A 26,374-nucleotide genomic window follows, 5' to 3' on the forward strand; every position below is an offset into this window, starting at 1 on the left:
CCATCTACCTCAGACTCAATCTAGCATCTAGGTCCTTTAAATTCAGCCAGCTTGCTCAGTAGTGGTGCTGCCAAGCCACTCTTAGCAAAAGATATTGAAGACCTCACCCAGAGTACATTCTGTGCCCTTGCCATCCACAGTGCAACTTTCAAGTGATGTTCAGGAGGAGCAGTGTTTCATCAGCCACAGCAGGTGGTAGAGGTAATCAGCAGGAGATTTCCTTGCCCTTGTTTAACCTGATACCATGAAGATCATGGGGTCCAAAGTAAACATTGAGGACTGCCAAGGCAACTCCCTCTTGATTACTTTATATAGACTAGTCATCTCAGTTCCAGGACATCTCAGCAGGAGTTCCTTGGGGTAGTGCCCTGTATGTTAAGAATATATTAAGAATCCTATATGTTTTAATGAGATCACCTCTCATTTTTCTAAACTCCAGTGGATGGAGTACTAACCTGTTTAACCTTTGCTGTGAATCCATCTGTGAAGAGAATGCAGAGTCAACATTTTGGGTGCAGTGATCCTTCTTCAGTCTTGGTAAGTAGAAACAATTCTGATGAAGGGACACAGGACCCGAAACATTGATTGTGCTTTGTCCTCACAGGTACTGCCAGATCAGCTGAGTTTCTCCAACAATTTCTGCTTCTGTTTCAAATTTGCAGCATCCTCATTTCTTTGTTTTATAATCATCCGAGTGAACTTTCTCTGAACTGCCTCCAAGAAATGGTATCTTTCCTTAAATAAAGGGACCAAAATTGCTCACAATACTCCACATGTGTTGCACCAGCACCTTGTATAGTTGCAGTAAGTCTTCCCTGCTTTTATACTCCAACTTTCTTGAAATAAGGGTCAACAATCCATTAGCCTTCCTGACTAGCTGCATCCGTCTGCCAATTTCATGCACAAGTACCCTCAAGTCCCTTTGTGGCAGTCTTATGCAAGTTTATTCCATTGAAGTAATTCTATGTTCTTTTGTTCTCCCTTCTGAAATGAGTAATTTCACATGTTTCCACATCATTTGCCAGCGTTTTACCCACTTTCTTAACCTTTCAATATCTCTTGGTTTCCCTCTCACCACCTGCCTTTCTACTTATTTTTGTATTGTCTGCAATGTTGGCTGTGGTACATTAATATATGTTGTAAATAGTTGTGATCCCAGCACTGATTTCTGTGGAACCCCACTGGTCACAGATCACCAACCTGAAAAGAACCCCTCATTATTTCCTGCCCATGAGCCAATTCACTATCCATGCCAAAATATTACCTCTAAAACCTTGGGTTCTTATTTTATGACTTAGTCTTTTGTGGGGAATCTTGTCAAATGCCTTCTTGCAGTCCAAAGGCAACACATAAGGGGAAGGAAATGGCTCAGTGGTTAACACTGCTGCCTCACAGCGCTCGGGACCCAGGTTTCGATTCTAGCCTCGGGCAACTGTCTGTATGGAGTTTGCATATTCTCCCCGTGTCTGGGTGGGTTTCCTTGGGGTACTCCGGTTTCCTCATACAGTCCAAAGATGAGCAGGTTAGGTAAATTGGCCATGCTAAATTGCCCATACTTTCCAGGAATGTGTAGGTTAGGTTCTTTAGTTATGAGAAATATAGAGCATTAGGGTTGGGGAATGGATCTGGGTGGGATACTCTTCAGAGGCTCAGTGTGGACTTGTTGGGCCAAATGGCCTGTTTCCTCACTGGAGGGATTCTATGATTTTCTATAGTAACTGGACTGTTATTCCAGAGAACTACGTAATATTCTGGGGACCTGGGTTTGAATCCCAACAAGGCAGATGGTGGAATTAGAATTCATTAAAAATCTGGAATTAAAAGCCTAATGATGTTGATTGTTATTAAAACCCCATCTGGTTTACTAATATCCTTTAGGGAAGGAAACTGGCCTAGCCAGCAATGCCCTTATCCCATGAATGCATTTTAAAAACAACTACTGGTTCCCCACTATCCACTTTGATTGAGATCTCCTCAAAAAGCTCTGATAAATTCATCAGACACAATTTCCCTTTCCTAAATATTAGCTGACTGCTTGATTAGATGCTGATTTTCCAAATGTTCTGCTATTACTTCCTTAATAATTGATTCCGAATTTTTCCAACAATAAATGTAAGGCTAATCGACCTGTAGCCACTCAATTTTTGCTCTGTCCTTTTTTCATTAGGGGTGTAGCATTAGCAGTTTTTCAATCTTCCAGTATTTCTACAGAATCCAAGGATGTTTGGAAAATTATTGTCAATGCATCCATTATCTCTGTAGCTACCTCTTTCAGGATCCTTGAATGCAAGCCATCAGGGCCAGGGGACTTGTCTGCCTTTAGCCTCATTAGTGTGTCTAATATTGCTTCCCTACTGATTGTGATTATAACAAATTCCTCCCCTGTATTCTTTAATATTAATGAGATGCTCAGTACATCTTGGACTCAAAAGCCTAATGCAAAATATCTGACTAACTCCTCCCGCCATTTTCTTGCTCCCCATGACTATCATCCCAGACTAATTTTCTAAAGGGCCTATATTCATTTTGACCTCCTTCCTTATATATATTTGAAGAAGATTTTATTATCAGTTTTTATATTCCTCACATATTTGCCCTCATAGTTTACTTTCCTACTCTTTGTTATCCTTTTAGTTCTCTGTTGTTGGATTCTGAATTTATCCAAGTCTTTAGGGCTATCAATGACTTTTCTCTCCTTACCTGCTTTTTCTTTCATCTTAATGATTGAGATTTTTGAAGAAGTAACAAAGAGGATTGATGAGGGCAGAGAAGTGGACGTGATCTATATGGAGAAAGTGAGGTCTGCAGATGCTGGAGATCAGAGCTGAAAATGTGTTGCTGGAAAAGCGCAGCAGGTCAGGCAGCATCCAGGGAACAGGAGAATCGACGTTTCGGGCATAAGCCTCTATATGGACTTCAGTAAGACTTTCGACAAGGTACCTCACGATAGACTGGTTAGTAAGGTTAGATCACATGTGTGACGATGCTGCTCCTTTAACAAGGTTATGTTGTCCTTGGTTTTTTTTTCAAAAGGAGTTATGAAAGGCAGAGGTTCTGATTTGTTTATAAGTTTGCAGCTGACACCAAAATTGGAGGTGTAGCAGACAGCAAAGAAGATTACCTCAGAGTACAATGGGGTCTTGATCAGATCGACCAATGGGCTGAGGAGTGGGATATGGAGTTTAATTTAGATAAATGTGAGGTGCTGCCTTTTGGAAAGGCAAATCAGGGCAGAACTTATACACTTAATGATAAGGTCCTGGAGAGTGTTACTGAACAAAGAGACTTTGGCGTGCAGGTTCATAGTTTCTTGAAAATGGAGTCACAGGTAGATAAGATAGTGAAGAAGGCATTTAGTATGTTTTCCTTTATTGGTCAGAGTATTGAGCAGAAGAGTTAAGAGGGCATGTTGCGGCTGTACAGGGCATTGGTTAGGCCATTTTTGGAATATTGTGTGCAATTCTGGTCTCCCTGCTATAGGGAAAAAAGTTGTGAAACTTGAAAGGGTTCAGAAAAGATTTATAAGAATGTTGCCAGGGTTGGAGGCTTTGAGCTAAAGGGAGAGGCTGAATAGGCTGATGCTGTTTTCCCTGGAGTGTCGGAGGCTGAGGGTTGATCTTATAAAATCATGAGGGGCATGGATATGGTAAATAGATAAGGTCTTTTACTGGGGGTGGGGGAGTCCAGAACTATAGGACATAGGTTTAGAGTGGGAGGGAAAGATTTAAAAGGGACCCAAGGGGTAACTTTTTCACACAGAAAGTGGTACGTGTCTGGAATGAGCTGCCAGAGGAAGTGGTGGAGGCTGGTACAATTACAACATTTAAAAGACATCTGGATGGGTATATGAATAGGAAGGGTTTAGAGGGCTATGCGTAAATGGGACTAGATTAATTTAGGTTATCTTGTCAGCATGGACAAGTTGGACTGAACGGTTTATTTCCATGCTGTACATCTCTATGACTGTTAATACTGTCCTTAGCTTCCTTGGTTAGCCATGAATGGTCTACCTCTTTCGTTGCATTTTTCCTCCTTACTGGGGCATATTTTTGTTGAGAGACATGTATTACATCCTTAAATGTCTGCCGCTGCTTGCTTACACCAATCGCCTAGTCAATCTGCCCAGTTCACTTCAACTAACTCTATTCTCATTTTATTGAAATTCCCTTTATTTGCACTAAACGCAATTGTTTCTGACCCAAGTTTCTTACTCTCAAATCAGCAGAGTAAACACCACAAACAATGAGTTTTAATAACTTGGTTTTAAAAGCATAGCAATTGCTTTTACATCCTTGATTTTAAACAGTCCTTTCTCTATTTTAGGGCATAACCAATATGACTGAAAATAAAATGGTTTGGTCTTTTCATGCCACCAATCTTCCGAGATGAAACATATTTTTTTTAAAAACGTTTCCTCACAAGAAAAGTGACAAATGATGTACTTATTTTTATTCTTCTTCCCCTTCTGCTCAACCTTTAGACAATCCTTCAGCATTTCTTAAACATTTAACTTATTTCATCATTTTAAACCTGGAACAATGCATTTGGGATCATATTGTTAGTTTCAGAAATGTGAATAAACTTAAAATTATATTGTTGTAACAGCAGACTGCATAGCAATAGTCTGACAATCTGAATTTCAATATTATCACTGAATGCCATTGGGTTACGGTGTCTGCTTTCATGTTGGACAAATGTTCAAGGTGTTGAATATTCAGTAAAAAACCAAAAGTCTCTTTTTCTCAGGTACAGTACTTCCTCTTATCCTGGTTTAGTTTCTTAAAGAAGTAGAAAAACTGGCTTCTCCATTCTCAACTCATCCTGTAACAAGGTTATACCCAACCCCAAGTTATTAGCATCAATCAAATTAGCATAGATAAGTAAATAATAGGTAAACAGCGGCAAAAACCAAAACACAGATACAGGCAAATGCTAAGATTTTGTGAGTCCATTCAGTATTCGAACAACAGTAGGTTAGAAACTGTTGCAAAACCGGCTGGTGCATGTGTTCAGGCTTCTGTACCTTCTCCCCAATGATCGAGGTTGCAGCAAACATTGCTAGGATGGGATGGATCTTTGAGAATGCTGGCGACCTTTCCTTGACAGCTGGCCTGGTAGATGGATTACATAGATGGGAGGTTGGCCTTTGTGATTGTCCGGGCTGAGTTCACCACTCTCTGTAACTTTCTCCGATCTTGAATGGTACAATTGCCATACCAGGTAGTGATACATCCAGACAGAATGCTCTCGATGGCGCACCTATAAAAGTTGGCAGGGGTATTCACCATCAAATTTCCTCAGCTGCCTGAGGAAGAAGAGACGTTGTTGGGGCTTTGAAACCAGTGTGTACATACAAAGAGTCCAAGAAAGCTTGTTGTGGATGACCACTCCCAGGAGCTTGACACTCTCCACTCATTCCAACTCTATGCTGTTAATGTGTAGGGGGCCATGAGTAACATCCTGCCAAAAGTCAATAATGAGTTTCTTGGTTTTGCTGGCATTGGGAGCTAGGTTGTTCTCAGTGCACCATTTTTCCAGGTCTTCCACCTCCCATCTGTAGTCTGTTTCGTCGCCATCTGCGTTTCGACTGACCATGGTGGTGTCATCAGCGAACTTGTAAATGGCATTAGTCTGGTATTTGATGACGCAGTCATGGGTATACAGTGAGTACAGTAGGGGGCTGAGTACACACCCCTGGGAGGCTCCAGTTTTGAGTGTACGTGATGATGAAATATTGTCCCCAATCTTCACTGATTGTGGTCTGTGGGTCAGGATCCTGAGGATCCAGTTGCAGAGAGTAGGGCTTAGTCTGAGGTCATTAAGTTTAGTAATCAGTCACGAGGGAATAATAGTGTTGAAGGCTGAACTGTAGTCAATGAGTAGGATTCTTACGTAGCTGTTCTTGGTATCAAGATGTTCTAGGGAGGAGTGACGGGCAAGTGATATGGCATCTGACATGGATCTGTTGGTCCGATAGGTAAATTGGAGTGGGTCAAGAGTAGTGGGGGGACTGGAGTTGATTAATGCCATTACCAGCCTTTCAAAGCACTTCATGACTCCGAAGTTAGGGCCACTGGGTGGTAGTCATTGAGACAAGCTGCATGAGCCTTCTTAGGTACAGGGATGATGTTGGCCCTCTTGAAACAGGCAGGGACAGTGGCCTGCTGCAGGGAGAGGTTGAAGATGTCCGAGAAGACTTCTAATATTTGATCTGTGCATGCTGTGAGTGCTTTGCCTGGTACTCTGTCTGGTCCCATCACTTTCCTTGGATTCACACGAAAGAAAACTGATCTGACCTCTGATGCAGTGGCAGTTGGAATAGGTTCATCAGGACTTGTCGGAATAGGTGTTACCTCTCCGCTGAAATTCTGCTCAAAGTGAGCATAGAAAGCTTTGAGACGATCTGGGAGGATATGTCATCATCTGCTATCTTGTACTGTCTCTTTTTAGAACCTGCAATGTCATTCAGTCCTTGCCATAGTCACCAGGTGTTTGTCTGGGTCTCTAGTTTGGATCGGTATCGTTCCTTGGCTGTCTTAACAGCTCTGTGAAGGCCATACTTGGATTCCTTATATTTGAGTGGGTCTCCTGATCTGAAGGCCTCACACCTGGTTTTTAGCAGGTTCTGTATGTCCTGATTCATCCAGGGTTTCCTGCTGGGGAACACCCAGATTGACTTTCTCGGTATGCAGTCCTCCACACACTTGCTGATAAAGTCTGTGACAGTGGTGGAGTACTCGTCCAAGGTACCTGCGGACTGTTTGAACACGGCCCAATCAGCCGATTCCAGACAGCACTGGAGTTGTTCCTCTGCCTCTTCTAACCAGCATTGGACCTGTATCCATAAGGGGGGTCTCCTGCTTGAGCTTTTGCCTGTAACCTGGGAGAAGAAACACGGCATTGTGGTTGAAGTTCCCGAAATGAGGATAGGGGATGGAACGGTAGGCATCTTTCACAGTGTTGTAGCAGTGGTCTAAAATGTTTGATCCCCTGGTGGGGCAGGTAATGTTCTGGTGGTACTTGGGCAACATCTTCTTAAGATTGGCTTGATTGAAGTCTCCAGTTACAATAAACAGGGCCTTGGGGTGTTCCGTCTCCAGAGTGTTAGTGGCGGAGTACAGCACATCCACAGCTTCCTCAACCTTTGCTTGTAGCTGTATGTAAACAGCAGTTAGTATAGCAGCGGTAAATTTCCATGGTAGATTGAAAGGGCGGCATTTGATGGTGAGAAATTCAAGGTTTGGGAGCAATGGATGCCCAGGTTTGCAATGTCCATGCACCATAAGTTGTTGATTTAAAAGCAAACCCCCTCCACCTTTGACATATCCTAGGATGCTATACGGTCCACACGATGGATAGAAAAACCATCATCCTGAAGTGTGTAGTCAGGGATGGATGGGTTGAGCCAGGCATCTAGGTCATTTATACAAATGACAAACAGTGGTGATCCCAAAATAGATCCTTGCAGTGCACCACTAGTAACTGAATTCCAGGGTGAACATTTCCCATCAACTACCACCCTCTGTCTTCTTTCAGCTAGCCAATTTCTGATCCAAACTGTTAAATCCCCTTCAATCCCATACCTATTTGTGCAATATCCTACCATGGTGTACCTTATAAAATGCCTTACTGAAATCCATATACACCACATCAATCACTTTACCCTTATCCACCTGTTTGGTCACGACCTTAAAGAACTCATTAAGGTTTCTGGGACATGACCTACCCTTCACAAAACTGTGTTGACTATCCCTCATCAACTTATTCCTCTCTAAATGCTGTCAATTATTGGCAGATATAATATAATTTAGGAAAATGCGAGGTTTTGCACTTTGGCAGCTTAAATAGAGGTGCTAAATACTATTTAAATGGAGAACATACTTTGCATAGGCATTTGCCAAGAAGGACATGGATAATGGCACGAATAGGGTGGGATATATTGATATTCTGGGTCACGTTAGTATTAAGAAGGAGCAAGTGCTTTGTGTCTTGAAAGACATTGAGATAGATAAGTGCCTAGGGCCTGATGACACCTATCCCAGGATACTGAGAGAAGCAAGGGTTGAGATTGCTGGGGCATGGACATATATTCTTGATTCCTCTTTCGGGTTTGGAGGGATATGGGCCGGGTGCTGGCAGGTGGGACTAGATTAGGTTGGGATATCTGGTCCCCATGGACGGGTTGGACCAAAGGATCTGTTTCCATGCTGTACATCTCTATGACTCTATGACTCTATGACACAGGCAAGATTCCAGAAACTGGAGAATAACCAATTGTTGTTCCTTTCTTTAAAAAGGGCAACATGCACAGTCCAGGAAATTATAGGCCAGTGAGCCCTATATCGGTGGCAGGGAAATTATTTGAGAAGATTCTTAGGGACTGAATTTGCTCATATTTGGAAATTAATGGAATTATTAGCGATAGTCAGCATGGCTTTATGTGGAGAAGGTCATATCTCACAAATTCGAATGAGATTTTTGACATGGTTAAAAATCACACAACAATAGGTTATATAGACCAACAGGTTTAGTTGGAGGGACTAACTTTCGAAGCAATGCTTCTTCATCAGGTGTTTGTGAAGCAGGACCATAAGACACAGAATTTATAACAGAAGATTACAGTATCATGCAGCTGAAATGATATATTGAACAAACTTAGATCAAGTCTTTCATCTTTTAGACTGGGTTTTCTCATTTCGGGTCTTTAATATGTAACTCGCAGAACTTCTTTTAAGTCACATTCTCAAGATAACTCCAGGTTTTCTAACAAAAGGTGCCATCTCAGCTCAGATCATGCAGTAAAGATGTACACTTCTGGATAAAAATGGAATAGTATACATTAGATTACTTACAGTGTGGAAACAGGCCCTTTGACCTAACAAGTCCATATCGACCCTCTGAAGAGCAACCCACCCAGACCCATTTCCCTCTTCACTTATCACTACAGGCAATGTAGCATGGCCAATTCACCTAACCTGCACATTTTTGGACTGTGGGAAGAAACCGGAGAACCCAGAGGAAACCCACATAGACACAGGGAGAATGTGCAAACTCCACACAGACAGTTGCCTGAGGTGGGAATTGAACCCAGGTCTCTGCCGCTGTGAGGCAGCAGTGCTAACCACTGTGCCGCCCCATATAGGTTAGATGGGCTTCAGAAAGGTTCTACAGATCAGTGCAACATTGACGGCCAAAGGGCCTGTACTGTGTTGCAGTGTTCTATGTTTTATGTTAAGACTACAGCTGGAATATTGTGAATGTTTTTGGCTCTTTTTCTAACGAAAGATAAAGTTAAAAATCATGCGACACCAGGTTATAGTCCAACAGGTTTATCTGGAAGTACAAGCTTTCGGAGCTTTAGATTCTGTGTCCTGTGACCCTGCCGCACTAGGTACCCGACAAAGGAGCAGCACTCCGAAAGCTTGCACTTCCAAATAAACCTGTTGGATTATAACCTGGTGCCGTGTGATTTTTAACTTTGTCCACCCAAGTCCAACACTGGCACCTCCAAAATAAGGAAAGATATACTGGCATTGGAGACAATTCAGAGCAGGGTCACCACGTTGATACCAGGTATGGAGGGATTGTCTAATGTGGAGAGCTCTAGTAGGTCGGGCCTGTATTCATTGGAATTTAGAAAGAAGAGAGACAACATTATTGAAACTCACAGGATTCTAAGTTGACTTGACAGGGTAGATACAGTTATTTCTCTGCATGGTAGAGTTTAGGATCAGAGAGAATAATCTGAGACTAGAGAATTATCTACTCAAGACAGAGATGAGACAGGCTTTCTTCTCTCAGAGAGAAGTCAATCTTTGGAGTTCTTTGCCACAGAAAGCTGTAGATGCTGGGCCATTAAATGTACTCAAGTTTGAGGTAGGGGGAATTTCTAATTCTAAACAGAATCAAGGGTTATGAGAAAGAGGCAGGAGAGTGGGAGAAAACAACAGAAAAATGGAAGGACAAGATGAAATAGGTTGGGAGGGGGCTCGTCTATACACAATCAAAGCACGTTGGGCCGAATGGCCTGTGCCAACGCTGTTAGTGATCTAAGCAGGCTATTCAGGATAAATGCAGGAAGGATGTTCCTGATGACCAAATAGCCCAAAACCAGGGGTGACAGTCTAAGGACATTTTGGACTGAGATAGAGATTTTTGTTTTCACTCACTGAGTGGTGAATCTGTGGGATTTTCTGGCACCAGAAGCATTGGTTGAGACCAAAACATTTAATATTTTGAAATATTTGATATTGTTCTTAGGGCTAAAGGGATCAAAGAGTATGAAGAGAAAGTGATTTCAGGGTATTGAGTTGGATGATCAGTTATGGTCACACTGAAAGGCTTGAAAGGCCTACTCCTTTTTGCAATGTTTCTACAATATCCATATCATTCTATGCAGTTCATCATTCACAGCAGTTGTAACTGAAAGGCAATTCTGATGTTCTTTTTGCTACCACCATGAGCAGGAATGTAAACGCCCTTTTTCATCAGAAAAGATTAAACCTGTCAACAAATGAGGCTTTTAAAAGACGGGCACATTTGAAACATCTGGGTCACCTCCCATGAGGGAAAAGCACTTTGCCTTCATCAGTAAACTGATCCATTGCATTTGGCCTTGTTGATAAAGACTGCTTGTGGAGGAGCACAACCTAACTCTTGCCTTTGTCTCCAATAACAGGTGCATCTGCTCCTAATTCCCAACACCTGGTAAGTTAATCAGTGCATTTTACTCTTCAAATTCATAGTGAATGTCTGTCAGGGTATGATGTTTAAAATAAGTCAATAAACTCATAAACATTCACAGGTAGCCATCAAAAGTTCTGATCAAAGCTAGTTGTTTAAGTTATGAAGACACTGCCTGCAGACAGCTGCAATAATGGCTCATTCAGGCTGGTAGAATGTTTGTCCCATAAGAGAATGTCATGATATGCAGGTGGACATTTCAATAAATATGGGAGTTGATACTGTAAGGCATATTTCAGCAACTCATGACATAATCGCAGTAAAGATAGCCCCAGCCATTCTAAACTTAAAAGTAATTTTGCATGGTTAATTTTAAGCCACTTAATGATTGGTTCCCAAACAGAAACATTAAAGATCACTAAGCTATGACACAAAATACAGAAATGTACTGATTTGCAAAATGGATCACAAGGCAGACTTTCATTCATGGGATGTGGGAATCACTGGCAAGGCCAGCATGTGTTGCCCATTCTGAATTGCCCTTGAACTAAGTGGTTTGTTCTGGCCATTTAGAAAGCAGTTAGGAGTCAACCATGTTACGGTGGATCTGGATTTAGATGTACATGAGATGACTGGTAGTCCATTTCAAATTAAATAAGATAAGTCAGACCACTATGTCTCATTTACAAGTTTCACTGATTTGCCTTCCATCAGATAAGATAGTAAATTCACTCCTTTAAATGATATTATTGAACCAGATGAGTGCTTATAACAGATGACACATGGCCACCATTAGAGTAGCTTTAAATTGCAGTTTTTTTTATTGAATTAGAATTACATCATCTGAAGTAGTAGGATTTATCACCTATGTCTCCAAAACATTAGGTTGGCACTCTGAATTACAGGTCCTGTCACATTACTACTGCCTACAATCAGGCACACTTACAAGCAGCAACATTTTTCAGAATTAGTTAAAAATAATCTTTTAAAGTTTGGTTATTGGTGCTTAATTTAAAGTAAATTTGTATCCTCAAAAGGTTATTTAGTGAAGTAATTTAATACCATTTGAATTTTGTCTAATGGCAATTAAGCTGGCATTAGTTATGTCCTGCCCCAGCAGAGCTGGTTTTGAATGATTAGCATCTTGATTGTGGTCATGATGTCTTTTGGGGGAGGATACTACTGTTGGACTGCTTTTCTTGCCTTCAGGTGTGGAGGACCTTGAGAAGGTTAGCCAGCAGGTAACTCATATACCTAATACCAGACCCCTGAAGCAACTGTTCTGCTCAGAACCCGGTCATACCAGTCAGATAACAGCAATAATCTTGGGATGTCCTCAAAGTATCCCTCAAGACATCAGCCTCTGGCTTGTGACTATCCAAAATGGAGAGAACACCTCTAGAAAGGCACTGAATGCATCGAGAGAATTAGTCAGGAACAAGTGGAATAGAGGTCGAAGTTGTTACATAGAATTATACAGAACATTCCAGCGCAGTACTGGCCCTTCAAGCACTCGATGTTCCACCAACCTGTGAAATCAATCTGAAGCCCACCTAACCTGCATTATTCTAGTTTCATCCATATGTTTATCTAATGACCATTTAAATGCCCTTAAAGTTGGCGAGTCCACTACTGTTGCAAGTAAACATTTCCACGCTCTGAGTAAAGAAACTACCTTCGATATCTGTCCTATATCTATCACTCCTCAACCTAAAGCTATGTCCCGCCATGCCAGCCATCACAATTTGAGGAAAAAGGCTCTCACTGTCCACCCTATCTAACCCTCTGATCATCCTGTATGTCTCTATTAAGTCACCTCTCAACCTTCCTCTTTCTAACGAAACAACCTCAAGTCCCTTAGCCTTTCCTCATGAGACCTTCCCTCCATACCAGGCAACATCCTGGTAAATCTCCTCTGCATCCTTTCCAATGCTTCCACATTCTTCCTATAATGCAGTGGCCAGAACTGTACGCAATACACCAAGTGCAACCGCACCAGAGTTTTGTACAGCTGCAACATGACCTCGTGGCTCCGAGACTCAATCACTTTACCATTAAAAGCTAACACTCCATATGCCTTCTTAACAACCCTATCAACCTGGGTGGCAACTTTCAGGGATGTATGTAATCGGACACGGAGATCTCTCTACTCTTCCACACTACGAAGAATCTTACCTTTAGTCTAGTACTCTGTATTCCTGTTACACCCTCCAAAGTGAATCATCTCACACTTTTCCACATTAAATGCCATTTTCCATCTCTCAGCCCAACTCTGCAGCTTATCCATATCCCTTTGTAACCTGCAACATCCTTCCGCACTGTCCACACCTCCACCAACCACAAATTTACTAACCCTTCTTTCTATGCTTTCATCTTGGTCATCTATAAAAATGACAAACAGAAGTGGCCCCAGAACAGATCCATATGGTACACCACTAGTAACCGAACTCCTGGACGAACATTTCCCATCGATCATCACCCTCTATTTTCTTACAACTAGCCAATTTCTGCTCCAAACCACTAAATACCCTCAATCCCATGCCTCTTTATTTTCTGCAATAGTCTACCATGTGGAACCTTATTAAACTCTTCACTGAAATCCATCTACACCACATTAACTGTTACACCCTCATCCACCTGTTCAGTCACCTTTTCAAAGAACTCAGTAAGGTTAGTGAGGCACGACCTACCATTCACTAAACCATTGTTGGAGGGAGTGCCGAGCCTTTCAAATAATCAATCTCTCCCAAACCTTCAATCACCACCTGTCCCATGTGAGGCAGAGTCTTTAAATCCTACAATGGATTCTATCAGCAATCTCAAAACTCATTGACCTCAAGGGGAAGCAAATCATCAGTCCTCAATCTCAAGGGACTTCCTAAAAAAAAGCTTTTAAGCCACAATTTATCTGAATAATTGTTTTCGATGAATGCTGTGTAGAATATGACTGATATTTTCACTTGTAAGTGAATTGAGACTGACTCGATTCAACACCTAAATTAAAATGGAAGAAGATAGCATATGAATAAATGTGCAGTGCAATATCTAATGTTGAAGTAATCAAAAATGTCACATTTTGTAGTGTGCAAGATAATGGATTTTTTTTTGTAAGGTAACATTGATTGTAATATCAGAAACAAAAACAGAATTTGCTGGAAAAGCACTGAAGATCTGGCAGCATCTGTGAAGAGAAATCAAGGTTAATGTTCCAGTTAGATGACCATTCCTTTGAGGATCCAAAACATTAACTCTGATTTCTCTTCATAGATGCTGCCAGGCCTGTTGAGTTCTGCTGTTTTTGTTTCTGGTTTACAGCATCCGCAATTTTTTCGGTTTTATTGATTGCAGTGTATTCCAAGGAACTCATTTTTGACTTTCGGCGGGATGTTACTCATGCCCCCCCCCCATATGTTAACAGCACAGAGGTGGAACGAGTGGAGAGTGTCACGCTCCTGGGAGTGGTCATCCACAACAAGCTTTCTTGGACTCTTCATGTGGATACACTGGTTACAAAGGCCCAACAACGTCTCTTTTTCCTCAGGCAGCTGAGGAAATTTGGCATGATCGTGAATACTCTTGCCAACCTTTATAGGTGCGCCATCAAGAGCATTCTGTCCGGATGTATCACTACCTCATATGACAATTGTACCATTCAAGATCGGAGACGGTTACAGAAAGTGATGAACTCAGCCCGGACAATCACAAAGGCCAACTTCCCATCTGTGGAATTTATCTAACAAGGCCTGCTGTCAAGGAAAGGCCTCCATCATTCTTAAAGATCCATCCCATTCAGGCAATGTTTTCTACAACCTCTACCATCGGGGAGAAGGTACAGAAGCTTGAACACATGCACCAGCCAATTTCGCAACAGTTTCTAGAATACTGAATGGACTCACAAACTCTTAACATTCGCCTGTACCCGTGTTTTGGTTTTTGCTGCTGTTTACCTATTATTTACTATCTGTGCTACTTAGCTGTGTGATCTGCCTGTATTGCTCGCAAGACAAAGCTTTTCACTGTGCCTTGATACACGTGACAATAAATTCAATTCAATTCATGTTGGTGCCAAGGAAGAAAGAATTTTCCTGGTCTCTCTGTACAACATCACCCAGGAAGCATGATGTTACGCCATGTTACTCACATAGAAATCAAAACAATTATTTCTTTCATACCAAAGCTGAAACCCAATCTCATACCTATTTACATAAAAAGCTAGATAACTGGTTCAGGTCTACAGTGACTGAAATAAGTTTGCTGATGTGATTCTACTATGAGAGGGACTGGAAATACTTTGCAATATGTCCTTTACCTGTCATCTCTATCAACTGTGACTCAGTTGGTAGTAATGTCACTGTCAGAAAGTTGTAGCTTAAGACTCACTTCAGGACCTGATCACATTCAGGTCTACATTCCAGTGAAGTACAAAAGCAGCCCTGTCAGAGGTGTCAAATCTTGGGTGAGACATTAAACCGAGGCACTTTGTGTCTTTTCAGGTAGATATAAAAGATTCCATAGCATAAGACCAGGGGAGGTATTCCCAAAGCTCGCAAACAGAACTGTGGTTGTTGGCAATCTGAGTCAAAAACAGAAATTGCTGGAGAAACTCATCAGGTCTGGCAGCATCTGTGGAGAGAAAGAAGAGTTAATGGTTTGAATCCAATAACCCTTCTTCCCAATGTTCCCAACATTTGAGTGAATATTTATCTATCACCCAACATTAGAAATATTGATTATCAGATCATTATTGCATTGCTGTTTGTGGGAGTTTGTTCTATGTGTATTAACTTCCATGTTTCCTTTGTGTTACAAAAGTGAATACACTTCAAAAGTACTTCATAGGCTACAAATCACTTTGGGATCACCAACAATTGTGAAAGAAAAAGCAAGATTTTGTTTTTCAGCCTACAGCATGGACTCCATCAATTGAGGTACTCACTTGGAACCAGCATTAAGTGATCCAATACTCAACTAAGGTCTTGGTAAGGTAAAATGTAACATTTCCCCTGTCACTTGTGGGTTTCAATCAATTCCTAAAAGATAATAGTTGCCAGTCCATGGTAGATTTAAGGGATTGGGAATGGAACAGTGTCCATGCAAGACCCAGATGCCTCCCCTTAGGAACTGCCGTTCTGTTGCCAACATTGCAATGCAAATGCACCATGAGTCTTTGATGTTTCCCGATCGTGAATTGATTAAGATGTAACTTGCCGTGCCATTGTCTTGGATTGCTTTAATAATCATTTGTGGAACAAGTGGTGTTATAACTGTATTGTCAATGCATTCCCGGTTCTGATGTGTTTGAAGTTATCGAGGAGTGATGTAACGTTTGACTGTGTCATACATGTCAACCCTCATCATACCTCCCAGCAAGGGGTAACAAAATGTATTAATGATTCTTTGTTCTAATTAGACCATGGCAGACATCCTGTCACCGCGTACTGGGGTATAGCAGCCAACCCGGGGAGTCTCAGAACACCATTTTGTCCAACCAAGCTGTAGATATGTGAATAGATCAGAAGGAATTTCTAATTCAAGTAACGTTTTAAAGAAAAGCTAAGTGAACATTTCAAAATATTAATTGATTGAGAGGAAAGTAATGTTCAGTGCTTTGAGATTTCATATGATCATGAAGGGTGCTGGAAAATGCAAGTTTTTGATTTTTTTTCTCTTCATTGGCACAGGATTAAGCCAATTATACAATGCTCTGATCTTTGAGCTGCTGAGATTGTGGCTATTTCAGAATTAATGAATAATACAGTTTAGAATCTCCAATAAATAGCCTAATGTATTTGCTTAATTATATTTAGGAGTTAATAAAACATTCCAAAGGAATGCTCTTCTTGCCAGTTATGCCTGACTTTATTTATCTCGATCTGAAGACTTAGTAGATTGAAGAGAGTCCATGATAGTGTGTGTGTTGGAAAGAGTAGGCTGAGTGAAACATCAATTTGATCTCACTTGATTTATTTTGCATTCCTTATAAGTGAAGGCACCAACTAGCGTCTTCATGTTTGGCAAAATTGAAGAGTGTGCTGTGTTTGATCAGCATACTTACTCAATATTCTACACAAGTGAATCTAACACAATTATTTATTTAACATTATGTTCAATATGTTCAAACTGGGAAAAAGTGAGGACTGCAGATGCTGGAGATCAGAGTCAAGAGTGTGGTGTTGGATTTGGCCAAATTGAAGAGTGTGCTGTGTTTGATCAGCATACTTACTCAATATTCTACACAAGTGAATCTAACACAATTATTTATATAACATTATGTTCAATATGTTCAAACTGGGAAAAAGTGAGGACTGCAGATGCTGAAGTGTGGTGTTGGAAAAGCACAGCTGGTCAGGCAGCATCTAAGGAGCAGGAGAATTGATGTTTCAGGCAAAAGTCCTTCATCACAAATGAGGCTTGTGGGCTGGGGAGGCTGAGAGATAAATGGGAGGGGTTGGTGTTGGCGGGAAGGTAACTGGGAATTCATTCCCACAAGCCTCATTCCTGATGAAGGGCTTATTTCCGAAACATCGATTCTTCTGCTCTTCGGATGCTGCCTGACCTGCTGCGCTTTTCCAGTACCACACTCTCGAATACGTTCAAACTGCCAAGCAATGACCAAAATCCCACAAGAAAAATTCAATTACAATCCATATCTCTAATTTTTGACATTCAGGTGCATTACCATTGACAAAATCCACATCATCAACATCCTGGGGGTTATCACTTATCAGGAATTTCCCAGACTGGCCACATAAATAAATGTTGAACCGAGTCTTGGAATTCTGCAGTGAGAAACTCATCTCCTGACTCCAAAGTTGTTCCATAGGGAAAGCAAAGGGAAGAGTAGGAATACTCACCACTTCTATGGGTGAGCATTTTTTTAAAACAACACTGAAGAAACATGGCACAACCAAGGAAGAAGCATCCTGTTTGATTACCATGATCTTGAACATTCACTCCCTCCTGTGCCAGTACACCGGACTGCAGCAACTCAGCAATGAATCTTCTGTGGTACACCCTAAATCCTAGATTGTCACTATTTAGAAGGACAAGTACAGCTTCTTAGAGAATTTTAGGAATGGGCAACAAATGCTGCCTTTGCCAATGCTGCCTGCATCCTTGAATGAATGAAAGAAATAGTAACACTCACAGAGAAATAGAATTCACAGGTATAGAACATAGAACATAGAACAATACAGCACAGAACAGGCCTTTTGGCCCTCGATGTTGCGCCGACTTGTGAACTAATCTAAGCCCATCCCCCTACACTATCCCATCATCATCCATGTGCTTATCCAAGGATTATTTCAATGCCCCTAATGTGGCTGAGTTAACTACATTGGCAGGTAGGGCATTCCACGCCCTTACCACTCTCTGAGTAAAGAACCTGCCTCTGAATTCTGTCTTAAATCTATCATCCCTCACTTTATAGCTGTGCCCCATCATACAAGCTGAAGTCATCATCCTAGGAAAAAGACTTTCACTGTCTATCATCTTGTATGTCTCTAATAAATCCCTTCTTAACCTTCTTCTCTCCAATGAGAACAGACTCAAGTCTCACAGCCTTTCCTCATAGGACATCCCTCCAGACCAGGCAACATCCTGGTAGATCTCCTTTTCCAATGCTTCCACATCCTTCTTGTAATGGAGCGACCAGTAGAGCACACAATATTCCAAGTGCGGCCGCACTAGCTATTTGTATTGTTGCAACATGACATTATGGCTCCGGACCACAATCCTTCTACCAATGAAACCTAACACACCGTATTAGGTTACCTAACACATGCCAAACCTGGGTGGCAACTTTCAGGGATCAATGTAAATGGACCCTAAGGTCCCTCTGCACATTTATACTACCAAGAATCTTTCCATTGACCCAGTACTCTGCCTTCCTGTTATTCTTCCCAAAGTGAATCACCTCACATTTATCTGCATTGAACTCCATTTGCCACCTCTCAGTCCAATTCAGCAGTTTATCAAAGTCCCCCTGCAATGTGCAACATTCTTCAACACTGTCCACTACTCCACCATATGGTGGGTAAATTACTTAAAATGTAATAAGTCAGAATACTGGTCTCCTTCCTATCGGAAAGATGTTGTATAATTTGAAAAGGTTCAGAAAAGATTTACAAGGATGTTGCCAGGGTTGGAGGGTTTGAGGTATTGGGAGAGGTTGAATAGGCTAGGGCTGCTTTCCCTGGAGCATTAGAGGCTGAGGGGTGACCTGATAGAGGTTTACAAAATTATGAGGGGCATGGATAGGATAAATAGGCAAAGTCTGTTCCCTGGGTGGGGGAGAACAGAACTTGAGGGCATAGGTTTAGGATAAGAGGGGAAAGGTATAAAAGAGACCTAAGGAGCAACCTTTTCATACAGAGGGTGATACTTCTATGGAATGAGCTGCCAGAGGAGGTGATGGAGGCTGGTACAATTGCAACATTTAAAAGGTATCTGGATGGGTATATGAATAGGAAGGGTTTGGAGGGATATGGGACGGGTGTTGGCAGGTGGAACTAGATTGGGTTTGGGATATCTGGTCATCATGGTCGAATTGGACTGAAGCATCTGTTTCCATGCTATACATCTCTATGACTCTAAGACTCTATCTCGAATGTGTAATGTCTTCTAATTCTGTCACCTTAGACGACCATTTGATCTTGATAGCTGTTTTTCTCCATTAGATAATTTTTTATAGAAACCTGTTGGTTATCAGTTAACTTGTTGTTTGCTAGCTTTTGGTAGCAATGACAAATGATTCAGACATGGAACAGAAGTGGTAAACTAAATGATATTTCTGGTAAATGAGAATTTCCTTGGAGTTATCATTTAGGACTCAACTTGATCAGTGCAATTCTGCATTTTGTTTAGTCAGTTCTGTTGAGTGTATGTGTTCCATGTATTCTGTTCTCTGTACTATTTCACTTTAATGATCGCATTTGTAAGATTGTAGCAATGTGCGGGACCAGAAAAGAAAGAAAGATTTGCATTTGTTTTGTGTATTTCATGAACTCAAGACATCCTAAAGTGATTTTCAGTCAATGAATTACTTTTAAAGTGTCACAGGTGTAATATAGGAGTATGGCATCTTAAAGATCATAAACCACAGTGCTACAGAATGTAGAACATAGAACATTACAGTGCAGTTCAGACCCTTCGGCCTGCGATGTTGCGCCACCCTGTGAAACCCATCTGAAGCCCATCTAACTACACTATTCCATTCTCACCCATCCGCTTATCCAATTATCATTTAAAAGCCCATAAAGTCAGCAAGTCTACTACTGTTGCAGGCAGTGCATTCCATGCCCCTACTACTCTCTGAGTAAAGAAACTACCTCTGACATCTGTCCTATATCTATCACCCCTTAATTTGAAGTTATACCCCCTCATGCTATCCATCACCATCCTCAGAAAAAGGCTCACTGTCCACCTGATCTAACCCCCGATTATCTTGCATGTCTCTCTTAAGTCACCTCTCAACCTTCTTCTCTCTAATGAAAACAGCCTCACGTCCCTCAACCTTTCCTTGTAAGACCTTCCCTCCATACCAGGCAACATCCTAGTAAATCTTCTCTGCACACTTTCCAATGTTTCCACATACTTCCTATAATGCAGTGACTTGAATTGTACGCAATACTCCAAACGCAGCTGGACAAGAGTTTTGTACAGCTGCATCATGACCTCATGGTTCCGAAATTCAATCCCACTACAAATAAAAGCTAACACACTGTATGCCTTCTTAACCACCCTATCAACCTGTATGACAACTTTGAGGGATCAATGTACATCTAATGACCAGAGTTTTACTGATATTGGTTGACGGATTAAAAAAAAGTCAAAACACATTGAGGCGTTCATTTGCTAAAATGTCTGTTCAGAATAATCAGTGAAATTATTCTGAATCAAGATCCTATTGATTCTACTGTCGGTTGCCAGTACATCCAAAATTGGGCAGAAGTTGCCAAGCTCAGTCAGAGCAAATGTAAAGATGGATTCCACATAAAGAAGCACTTCCATTCTCCAAGAATTGTTCTCCAGAGAGTTGTAGAAAACGGTATTTCATTACACAGAAATGATGCGGAGATACCAATGTTCACCTGGGGTGGTTAAATTCAGAAGTTGCACGTCACCAGGTTAGAGTCCTACAGCTTTATTTGAAATCGCAAACTTTCAGAACACTGCTTCAAGCTTGTATTTTCAAACAAACCTCTTGGACTATAATATAACCTGGTGTTGTGTGATTTCTGACCTCATTACACAGAAAGGTGGTGTTAAAATAGCTATTTTTCATAGTTAGCATACTTACTTAATTTACCCATGTTTAAAAATTCTAGTTTGCCACAAGTTAACGATTGACTTTTCCCATCTAACCTCAAGGAAGTACAGTGTTGACAGAATAGATTTGCTCGCATTTTCAACATGCCTCCCAGCTGGTTAAACACAGAGCACCATTGGCTTGATGATCCTGGAGAGCTCACTATACCAGCACAAGGAGGGAGACTCGCAATAGAAAGAATCATTTGAGATAGACACAGAGGAATAATATGGTGAACATATCTGTATGCAGCGACTCTTGGAATTCTTGTAACATCACACATTGCATTTGGTTCATTTTTCATGTCAGTTAGTTAAAATATTCATTCAACTGAATATGAAGGGCCACCATTTTTTAATTAAAAATAATCAGTAAATAAAGACAATTCAAATACCTATTGTCAGCCTGGTTAGCAATGCTCAAATTAAATTAATTTATTCTTCAAGGAGAGAATATAAATTTCCTATTGTGAATGTGACAAATGAATAGGAACCTATTCAAAAATTTTATTGGGTATCATGCCAAATCCCCATAATCAAAGTCTCTCGCAGAGACTGCAAGCCATTGAAAGATTTTCACACAGGCTAGCTCTGCATGCTTTTCTGTTGCCTGGGTTTGAAAGAATACATTGTGAGATCAAGGCATGTACCCATGCTTTGTTTAATTGTGGTCCTGGAGATATTTTGTGTTTAGATTTGAAAGAATGGACAACCCACGTTTATCCTTTCCTCAACCAAAGCAAAAAAAAATTCAAATTCAGTTCCTAGATATCAAATTTGCTTTCATCCGGAAATGTATATTGAGAGAGATAAGGGACATTAATCATTCTTCCAAAGCCTTAGTATACTTAGCTATTATATCTAATGTTATTTTAACATTGGGATATTAAAGAAAGTCACTAAACACCCTTTACAATCAAGTAATATTTGTCCCTCTAAGAGGTCATCATCTATTCTGTAGAAACTTGAAAATATTTTACCTGTATAAGTTGAAATAATGAGTGAGCAAAATGGTTCTCATGTATGTTACAATGAACAAAATCATTAAAGTGTCTATAAGGAACATATTTATAATTTTGTTCCGTTCAGCCTTACTCAATCTGTCAAATGTTAAAGTGGATGGGTAAAATAACAATAATATTTTGAAAACAAAAATAAATTATCATTCATTTGTTTTATGAACTTTTCTAATGTTCTCTGATCTTCTCAGAATAATTAAATACAGAACTTCCTATTGTCATTTAGTAGGACATTGGCATCAAAAGCACATCACTGACTGGCAATACCAAAATGCAATACAATGGTTGTTTGATTAGATTCCCTACAGTGTGGAAACAGGCCCTTCAACCCAACCAGTCCACACTGACCCTCCAAAGAGTAACCCACCCAGACCCATTTCCCTCTGACTAATACACTTAACATGATGGGCAATTTAACATGGCCAATTCACCTGGCCTGCACTTCTTTGAACTGTGGGAGGAAACCGGAGCACCTGGATAAAACCCACACAGACACAGGGAAAATGTGCAAACTCCACACAGACAGTTGCCTAAGGCTGGAATTGAACCTGGGACCCTGGTACTGTGAGGCAGCAGTGCTAACCACTGAGCTGCCATGCCACCCTGTTTACTGCCTATTTGCTGTTCGATGGTAGCCCAAGCATACCCATGACTGCACCTTGCTGCCATTTGGCATAATCATCATTGGGAAACAAGTTCCACATGCATGTGATGATTCCAAGCTCTAGCTCTTCACCATGTCTTCAAATTTCTGCTCAGATTCAATGCTGTTGGAGTCTTCATCTGCTTTTTCAGTTTCTAATGACACATATTTTCCACCAGTGTAATAGTGCGAGCAATAATACTATTTTCTTTGGCTTTGCCACAAATTCCAAGTCTTTGCTACTGACTCCACTTCTATCATTGGCCATCATCCCAGGCTGATCCTGATTGTCCATAACCTCCACACTGTTAATAAGCTAGAACCGAGCTTCCAGTATTATTTCCTCTCAATCACAAAGAGTATCTACTTTCATAGCATTGTCCATTTTTGCCTCAATGTCAGCCAACCTGCTCTTGAAACCCAAACCTATTCTCCCGACTTCTCAGACCAGGTGCTTCAATATCCTCCTAAATTAATAGACAAATGCAAATTATTGCTGAACTTGTTCCACAGAATCATGTACATGAATGCCTGCTGACCTGGAAGATCTCACCATTGTATCATATTAAATCTATCATCTGGGCTTTCTTTATATGAGTGGTAGATGGATGTTTAGAATTAATCCATGCAGCCAAGACTCATGACACTGATACTGCAATTAGTGAAGAACCAGAAGGCATCAAAGTGCATGCTATAACTAGAATGATTATCAAACATACCATTGTTACCTTAAAATAGAGTTCTACATCTCTACACAAGCCCCTCACCCTAAAGTCTCCAGAAGAATTGTCTAGCACAATTGCCCTGACAGCACACCGAAAAATTGTTAGCTTGGTTTCAATAGTGAAAACTGCCAATGACAAACAGTGGTAAAAAAAACCAAAGTACTGTGGATACTAGAAAGCAGAAATAAAGTCAGAAATTGCTGGAAAAACTCAGTAAGTCTGGCACACTCTGGAGAGAAAGCAGAGTCAAAATTTCTGGTCCACTGAACCTTCTTCAGAACTGACCTTAGCTCAGGAGAGGTTGGTATATATGCTCAAGAAGATGTGGGGGGGGGGGGGTAGAGGGAAAAAGTAAATGATAGGTGGAGAAGGAATCAGAGAGAGAGAGAGAAAAAAACAGTTGGGCAGACAAAGGAATGGGTAAAGGTCAACATGGGACAATGAATGGTTGCTAATGGGGACCATTCGTGGCCGACAATGGGTTGTTTATGGTAACAGCTCATGTAATGAAAATGCCTGGTGTGTGGGAGAAAGTGCTCAGGCCCTAAAATTATTGAACTCATTATTGATCTCCAGATGTTTGTAGGGTTCCCAAGCGGGAAATGAGGTTGTGCTAAGCTTTTCTGGAGCATTGCAGCAAGCCTGAGACAGAGATGTTGGAAAGGGAACTCAGTGGTGTGTTGAAGTGGCAGGCTACCGGAGGTCACGGTCATTTTTGCAGACGGAACGCAGGAGTTCTGCAAAGCAGTCGCCTAGTCTGCAATCATCTCCCCGATGTAGAGGAGACCAAATTGTGAGCAGCCAATACAGTACACTAGATTGAGTGAAGTGTAGGTAAAGCGCTGCTTCGACTGAAAGGTGTCTCTGGTGCCTTGAATAGTGAGGAGGGAAGAAGTGAGGACTGCAGATGCTGGAGATCAGAGCTGAAAATGTGTTGCTAGAAAAGCAGACTGCTGCGCTTTTTCAGGCAAGAGGTAAACAGGCAGGCATTACACCTTCTGCAACATCATGGGAAGGTACCATGGAAACATGTTGGGAATGGAGAAGGAGTGGACCAAGATATCCCAGAGGAAATGGTCCCTGCAGAAGGTCTGACAAGGGAGGGGAGGGGAATATGTGTCCTATGAGGGCATCCTGCTAGATATGGCAGAAATGGTGCTAATGATCTTAGGGATGTGGATGCTGGTGGGATGATGAGGATAAGGGGTACTCTATCACTGTTGTGGGAGTGAAGAAAGGGGGTGAGGGCTAAAGTGCAAGAGATGGATCTGACATGGCTGAGGGCCCTGTCAACCATGGTGTAGGGAATCCTCAGTTTAGGGAGGAGGTGGACATTTCAGAGTCTCCTTTGTTGATGTTGACACCATTGGAACAGATGTGAGGGAGATGGAAGAACTGGGAGAATGGATTTGAGACTTTATAGGAAGCAGGGTGTGACGATATATAGCCAAAGTAACTGTGGGGGTTTGTGGGTTTGCAGTGGATATTGGTGGCCAGTCTATCTGCAGAAATGGAAGCAGAGATGTCAAGGGAGGGAAGGGAGGAGTTAGAGATGAACCAGGTGAAGGTGAGAGTGTAAAGAGAATTGGAAATGAAATGGATAAATGTTTCCAATTCTAGACAAGGGAGGAAAGCAGCATCAATGATGCCATCAAAATATCGCAGAAAGAGTTGCTGTTGGAGTCAGAGTAGGACTGGAGCAATAGCAGTAGCAGTAATGCAGCAAATACCTTAATGTGGGCATCAATTCAAAACAGTCTTCCAAGTAGGGACATAATTTGTAAAATTTGAAACTAAATCTATAAAAGTAACTGCTCTAACAGTGGTGTTCCTCCACTCTCATGTTTTAATTCTTCAATAATATTGGTTGCCATCTAATGCCAGGACCCTGCCTTGTTTTTTGGAACCAATGACAAATAAATAATAAGTCATTTGTTCAGATCAAGTGTGCAGCATCTATTTCCTCCATTATGTAGCATGTGAATGTTGGCAGCCTGAGATGGTACATTTCTGCCCCTTAGTCCTTTTGCTTTGTTTCCGACGTGTGACACCTAACGTAAAACGTTTTCTAAGGGATTATTTTGTGATTAGTCTCACACGCAAATCCTGTTGAGATTGTGCTGTCCTTCAAGTTCCCTGAGCTGTATGTTGTTGAGGTGGCTCTGTGGAGCTGGCAGTGAATTGCTCCTTTCTGTGAATGCACAGAAATTGGATTTAGAATGCCTGAAAAGTGAAAAGGACTTTTCGTTTGTGCCTCCAAAAAAAAGTCAGATCAAATGCTTTGGAAGTTCTCTGTTGATGCATGATTTATATGATCATAAAATAGTTACAGTTGGGCAGCATTATTTAATTTCTTACTGAATCTATCCAGAAAGGTTTTAAACCATTCTCCACTTCAAAATACAAATGTTTGTAATAAGATGCAAGGATTTTCACCTCCGTCTGTCTCATTAGAAATCTAGCCCATATGTTAATGCCTCTCTTAGTTTCTTTTATTCTTTTGTATTCTTACCTCCAACCTAAATGTGTCATTGTCACGACTTGCCAATTATTCTCCTACTCTCAAATCAGTTATCTACCCACTTTATATGTCATCTGGTTTAGTGTGAGCCTCTCTGAGTCAGAAGGTTGTGGGTTCAAACCCACTCTAGAGAATTGAGCACGCAATCCAGTTTGACACTCCAGTGCAGGACTCACCCATCTACAAAACAAAACAAATTCTTCAAGTTAAAAACAATAATCATGAGCAATTGAATGATTACAGGTTATTTGAATATGTGCGTATTTTGTGAATATGAGTTCTCATGATCAGAATCAGGAAATGATGTTATACTGACTTTATTTTCATTCAGGCATGTTAATGATTCTGGGATTTGCAGTTTTTAATCTGATTCCCTTTCAATATTGATGCTTATGCTCCAGCCTTTTATGGGTCCTTGATTTGATGTCCTCACCAACTTTGCCATCTGAACTGGGGTTTAAAACTAAAAGTCTGT

Source organism: Chiloscyllium plagiosum, chromosome 7 (genome assembly GCF_004010195.1).
Source record: "Chiloscyllium plagiosum isolate BGI_BamShark_2017 chromosome 7, ASM401019v2, whole genome shotgun sequence".
Taxonomy (NCBI): Eukaryota; Metazoa; Chordata; class Chondrichthyes; order Orectolobiformes; family Hemiscylliidae; genus Chiloscyllium; species Chiloscyllium plagiosum.